The following is a 6,372-nucleotide window of genomic DNA, read 5'->3' as shown; positions in this document are numbered from 1 at the left end:
GCAGACACTTGCTGTCAATGGAGATGAAGACAGGGCAGATCATTTTTAGGCTGGAATAACATTTCCCAATAAGGTCATTTTGCTCTAACAGTTGTAGCTCAAACAAAATTCACAACTATTCTGCTGCAAATGGGCTACTTGAAACACAGTGAAGTTCTTGGAGACTGAAGATCTCTTTCTGATTCCAACTCTGCCATTTTCACATACATTCTTGAGCAAATCCTGCTGCAGCTCTCTAAGCCTCAATTCTTTATGAGATATGCCCCTCACTCTGTTAACTGGGAGGGGGTAATATTAGGGAGAAATATGCAAATTATAAAGTTTCATGTATTACAAAACACACACATGCATGCACGAAAAAAAGGAATTTGTGATGATGGTGATGATGATGATGATGTGTGTGTGTGTGTGTGTGAAGGAGTGAGTTGGATAAAGGAGAGAGGAACTACCGAGGAAGGTTCTTCTGGTCTTGGGTGAACTTACATATGTTTAAGTTCTCCCATAATTGAAACCAATTCATGTTTCATGTTTTTTTACTGGGAAGGGATTTAACTTTGTACTTTTATTTCAAACTGTGCTCATTTTCAAAGTTAAAGATGTATTTTACCAATTGAATTTGTGTGTGAAAAAGCAAAATATAACAGGGAAATATATAAAGTCCTATTTAAATTTAAAAATTGTTTGAGGGAAGTAGATGTGGCTCAAGCAATTAGGATCCCACCTACCACACAGGATGTCCCTGGTTCAATTCCTGGTGCCTCCTAAAGAAGACAGCAAGTTGGCATGATGGGTAGGCATGATGATCTGACACGAGATATAAGGATAACTTAATGAAGGGAAGCAGATATGACTCAAGTGATTGGGCTCCCATCTACCATATAGAAGGTCCTAGGTTCATTTTCTGGGGACTCCTGATGAAAGAAAGCTGGCTTGTGTAGAGAACAGGCCATGGGGAGAGCGGATACAATAAGATGATGCAACAAAAAAGAGACACAGAGAAAAGACAATGAGAGACACAACAAGCCAGGGAGCTGAGGTGGCTCAAGCGATTGAGTGCCTCTCCCATGTCAGAAGGTCCTGGGATCGGTTTCTGGTGCTTCCTTAAGAGAAGACAAGCAGATGCAGAAGAACAAGCAACAAATGGACACAGAGAGCAGACAGCAAGTGCAAGCAGCTGGGGCAGGGGTAAATTTAAAAAAATGAATCTTAAAAAAACACAAAATTAATGAGAGACATGACAAAGCAGGGAATAGAGGTGGTTTACGCAATTAAGAGTCTCCCTCTCACATCAGAGGTCCCTGATTTGGTTCCCAGTTCCTCCTAAGGAAACAAGGAAGATGAACAGACACAGCAAGTACAAAAACAGTGAGTGGGTGAGGAGAAATAAATAAAAACATAAGTCTTTTAAAAAATTGCTTGATTACAGAGGAAGGAATTGATTGTATTAATTTTTTTTTCAAATCTAAGTGTTTTAATGGTCACATGGTTATGAGAAGCAAAAAAAAGATGTGGATATTAAATATATGTATGTATGTGTGTGTATATATTTATATATAGTGCTATTTCTTAGGATGTCAATTCTCATATCATCTATGCCAGCCAGAACACAACTGAAAGATGTATTGTAGACTGGGCATCTTATTTTGGAACAATGAGAAACCAGAATGTATTTAACAGGCAAGCTGTACTGGGGGAGCTGTTGGAAACCAGGTCTTGAGGAGAGTTGAGGAACTGAGATGTTGAGCTTGGAGAAGATCTGAGCAGCACAGAACATACAGGAAGGTGTTCTGTAGAAAAGGGTAAAAGTCACGGAGCAGTGGTCTGGGCTCAGTACCAAAGAGCTCAGAGCACTGTCACGGGAGACACTGAGCTCCTGACAGTAGCTGGGTTAAGGAGGTCCTGGAAGACCCCTCTGCTGGCAGTAGAAAAGGGGCAGGCTGCTTAAGTTGTCTAACAAACCAAGTTATCTCCTTCCTGTGCAAAGCAATAAGTCATGCATCAAAATGTAATCAATGAGATCCAGTTTGTGGAAGTTAGAATCCCGTAGCACATGGGAGGAAGAGGACCTTGAAATAAAGGGGACAAAGATATGGGCTCATGAAAGTCAGACTGAACTGGAGGGTTAAGCTTAATCAACTCCAGTACCACATCCTTATGAAGAATGTCAGCAGAGGTAGGAAGGTCTGCTCCAGTCAAGAAAAGAAGCGAGTCTTGCCAAATTTATGTTTGCACAGCGGTCAGAGACAGATTGAGATTAGCTGAAGTGTGCTCCCTCATTCACTGGCTTTCTCTGAATTCTCTGTGCTAAGAGCTTTTTAGGGAGTGATGGATATTATCTTTGAAGGGGCAGAGCTAACCCCTCAGGCTTCACTGTGGTTGGGATGAAGTTCCTTTCAAAGGAACCCATTTCTCTTTCCATTTATTCTTTATCCACCCAAAACCCTTCTGTTTCCTCTTTAGCCTCCAAGGTTACCTGATAATAGTAAGAAAGGAAGTGTCTGGGATGTTTGGGCCATGGATGTGCATTCTTCATTGTAAATGAATATATGGGAATTATAACTTATAAGGATTCCCCAGTGTTACCAGCCAGCCTCTGAATCCTTGATCATAATTAAATAACGAGTTGATAAAAAAGTTTCTAAAACTGTAATGAGGATGATGATTGAGCCCATCAAGTTGCTAACACCTGTGAGTCCTCCAACCTCCCCCTCTGACATTTCTTTTGAACTTTTTAAAAGTATCTGCAAAGGCAATAGGGATGTGACTTTCAAGGGCTCCTCCAGATCTGATAATATGGGTTGAGTGATTCAGGAATCATCTTCCCAGCATTCAAGAATTGGTAGAGGGAAGCAGATGTGGCTCAAGAGATAAGGCCTCCACCTACTATTTGGGAGGACCTGGTTTCGATCCCTGGGGCCTCCAAGTGAAAAAGAAGAGAAAGCATGCCTGCATGGTGAGCCAGAGCCTGCATAGTGAGCCAAGTGCCCACGCAGTGAGCCAAGTGCCCATGTGGCGAGCCAAGTGACCACAAGTGCCTGTGTGGTCAGTGCCTGTGTGGTGAGCCAGTGCCCATGCGGTGAGCCATGTGCCTGCACAGCAAGCTAAGTGCCCATGTGGTGAGCCAGTGCCCCTGCAAGGAGTCAAGCAGCAAGATGATTATGCAACAAAAGAGAGATGAAGAGGAGAGGGAGGGGGAGAAAAAAAGGAATTGGTAGAGTGTTTTATTTCAATTCTGAGAAATGATGAAAGCTACTTGGAGGTCACATATAGAATCACTTATTTCATTATGATGGACATTTCTTCTCCAAAGAGAAATGTAGGAAGAACACATGGTGAAACCCAATAATATAAAACTGATTTTGCTTTCTATTTCAAAGTGTATATCGCTTGCTGAATTCATTTGTGAAGCATCTCATTTCTAGAAGCAGACAAGTAGAAAATTTTAGATTTCTATAATAATCTTCCAAAGTTATATGAAGAATATTTTCATGGTGATTTCTAAATCTGGTACACATGGCTAAAATTTTTTTTCTAGGTTGATGGACCTTACAAGAGAAAGGGCTTTTGTTCACCTCTCAAAGAGTTTCATGAACTTTCCACTGAGTGGAGATGGCTGCGTTCAACCTGTGTTCTTGAAACTAAGGCCTGCTTTAGTGAAACTCTGACACATTTTATTTTTGTAAAGAAGATAGGTCATAGAGAGGGACATGCTGCAACCTGTCTCCTTTTGATCTCGAGTTTCTCCTGCACCCTTTGTTTTCCTTTCCTTCCTGTCTCAGGATGAAAGTGCCCTTTTGCCCCTCTACAGTGAACTCATCAACTTGTGCCCTACATTCCAAATCTCCAACGTTCCCTAGGCCCTACCTGACTTCCTTCCTTTATGGCTGACTCTCACCCCTACCTCCCACTCTCCTTCCCATCCTTCCACAGTGAATCTGCTCTACTTTACTTCTGCCCATCTTCTGTGCTCGCCACTTCGTATAGTCACACACATCCAACCACCAAATCCAATGGGTTTTTTTTTTTTTAAAGATTTATTTTTATTTATTTAATTCCCCTCCCCTCCCCCGGTTGTCTGTTTTCTGTGTCTTTTTGCTGCATCTTGTTTCTTTGTCTGCTTCTGTTGTCGCCAGCGGCACGGGAAGTGTGGGCGGCACCATTCCTCGGCATGCTGCTCCCTCCTTCGCGCTGGGCGGCTCTCCTTATGGGTGCACTCCTTGCGCGTGGGGCTCCCCTACGCGGGGGACACCCCTGTGTGGCACGGCACTCCTTGCATGCATCAGCACTGCGCATGGGCCAGCTCCACACGGGTCAAGGAGGCCCAGGGCTTGAACCGCGGACCTCCCATGTGGTAGACGGACGCCCTAACCACTGGGCCAAAGTCCGTTTCCCTCCAATGGGTTTTTTTCAACCCTTAAATGCTATTGAACTTCTTGGGACTTTTTTCTTTTCCAGGAATCTTGTTTTCTTCTGTTTCTTTAATACCCTGCATTATCCTGCTGTAGCTACTTCCTTTTCTTCCTCATGTATTGAATGTGACTGTTTCTCCATGTGTTGTCCCTGGCTCTTCACTCTTCCTGATTATCTTCTTTAGTGCTTTGATGCTCTGCCTCAGCTGTTGTTCACTAACATTTCTGTTAGCTTGTCATGACTTTCTCCAGGAGATGGCTTTTAAAGCCCAGCCTGGGCAACTGCAAACTCATCATCTTGCCCATTGTGGTAAGTCTTTTCAGGCTGTTTGCCCTGCTCAAATGGATTCTCCATTCTGTGGATACTGCCCTCAACCCACAGCATAAGCCCCTAGTTGCCATCTGACCTGACTTCCTGGTCATACATGATTGGTACTCTCCAAGCTTTGAAATGACAGAGCCAGATTTGAATTACTTGTTAATTAAATTAATGGGAAATAAAGGGGAAAAGCCCATGAATTTCTGGTATGTGAGATCCCTTAGAGCTGTCCCAGTTTGTACTCTTTTTGGTTAATTCAGCTTCTAAGGAATCCTTGAGCTAGGAAAGTTCTAAGGAAGTCCCTCTTTTAGTTAAGCTTCCTAGGGTTGGCTTCTCCTATTTATAGAACTTTAATGGGCATACTGACACTTCTTTAGGAATCTATCAGTGGCCCTATTATACTCTCACCCAGCAAGGGCTTGAAATGATTCTGCTCTTAGTTTCCCTCAAGCCCACTCAGACTTATCAGTTTTATCTCCAAAGTACCCCCCTCCTCTCCAGGGCCTTTGCTATTGCCCTGGTTCCAGGCTATGTGATCTCTTTGCTGGACTTGTCCAGTCTCTCCATGCTCTACTTTTAAGTGTTGTCATACCACTTCTCTGCCCACAGGCTAAGTCTTATAACTCTTACTGTAGTGTTAAAAACCCTTCTCATTCTGGCTCACAGATGCATCAGGCTTATCTTCTGCTATTTCTACTTCTTCTGCATGCCAGCCAAGCCTGATGATCAGCTTTGTCCAAACATTCCACGTGTTTTACTCCTTTTATTCTTTTTCTATCATTCTTCCCTTGCCCTTTGATACTAGAAACATCTTACTTCTTCTTTGAGGCCTTTCTCTGGCCTTTTCCCCAATTCCTTAGGAGAAACTTTCCCTCTGCCCTCTGGGACATGAGAATACTTCATTTTCCCTGCTAGACTGTGACACATAGGCTACATTTGATTCCTATAAACCAAACTGGTTGATTAGTAAGTGGATGTTGAGTGTGTTGGATCATACACCATCAAACATTTACCAGGATAGGAAAAGACCTGGACAGAATAGCCAAAGTCAATTTATTTCTTTCTGTCACTGCTTACCATTGGGTTTAGACAAGATCAGGGAAAAGAATGGGTGAGGGTTGTTGAGTGAGTGAATTAAATGGACTGTGCCACAGACCTCCAGGCATCAGTGTCTGAAAAACAGTACACTCATGAAATTGTGTTTTAAGATGCCAAGAATAATAGACTCATATGGCTTTATAGTTTATAAAGCATTTCCATATACATTAATTGATTTAATTTGCACAGCAACCCCATGGAGCAGGTAAAGTTTATTAATGCCACTTTGTAAGTGAGGGAACACCCAGGGCATGTGGCTTGAACAAGGTCACCAACTAGTAAATAATTGACCTTCAATAGGAAACTGTGCCTTCTAATCTCAGAGTTCCCTGTTCTTTCTCTTGCTCTATCATGTTGCCACTCTTGGGGCAGCATTAAAATACAATGAAACAGGCTGTTTGGGGAGACATGGGATAAGGCAGGGAAGAATCTATTTCCAAAGCATAGAACTTTTGTTTTCCACTCTTGTTGCCACACATATGAACATTCAGTGCCAACCTCGGGAAGTTAACTACCCAGCACAGAAAATTTTACCCTATTTCCAGA

The sequence above is a fragment of the Dasypus novemcinctus genome, chromosome 9 (genome assembly GCF_030445035.2).
Source record: "Dasypus novemcinctus isolate mDasNov1 chromosome 9, mDasNov1.1.hap2, whole genome shotgun sequence".
Classification (NCBI taxonomy): Eukaryota; Metazoa; Chordata; class Mammalia; order Cingulata; family Dasypodidae; genus Dasypus; species Dasypus novemcinctus.
This window is presented reverse-complemented; position numbering follows the sequence as displayed.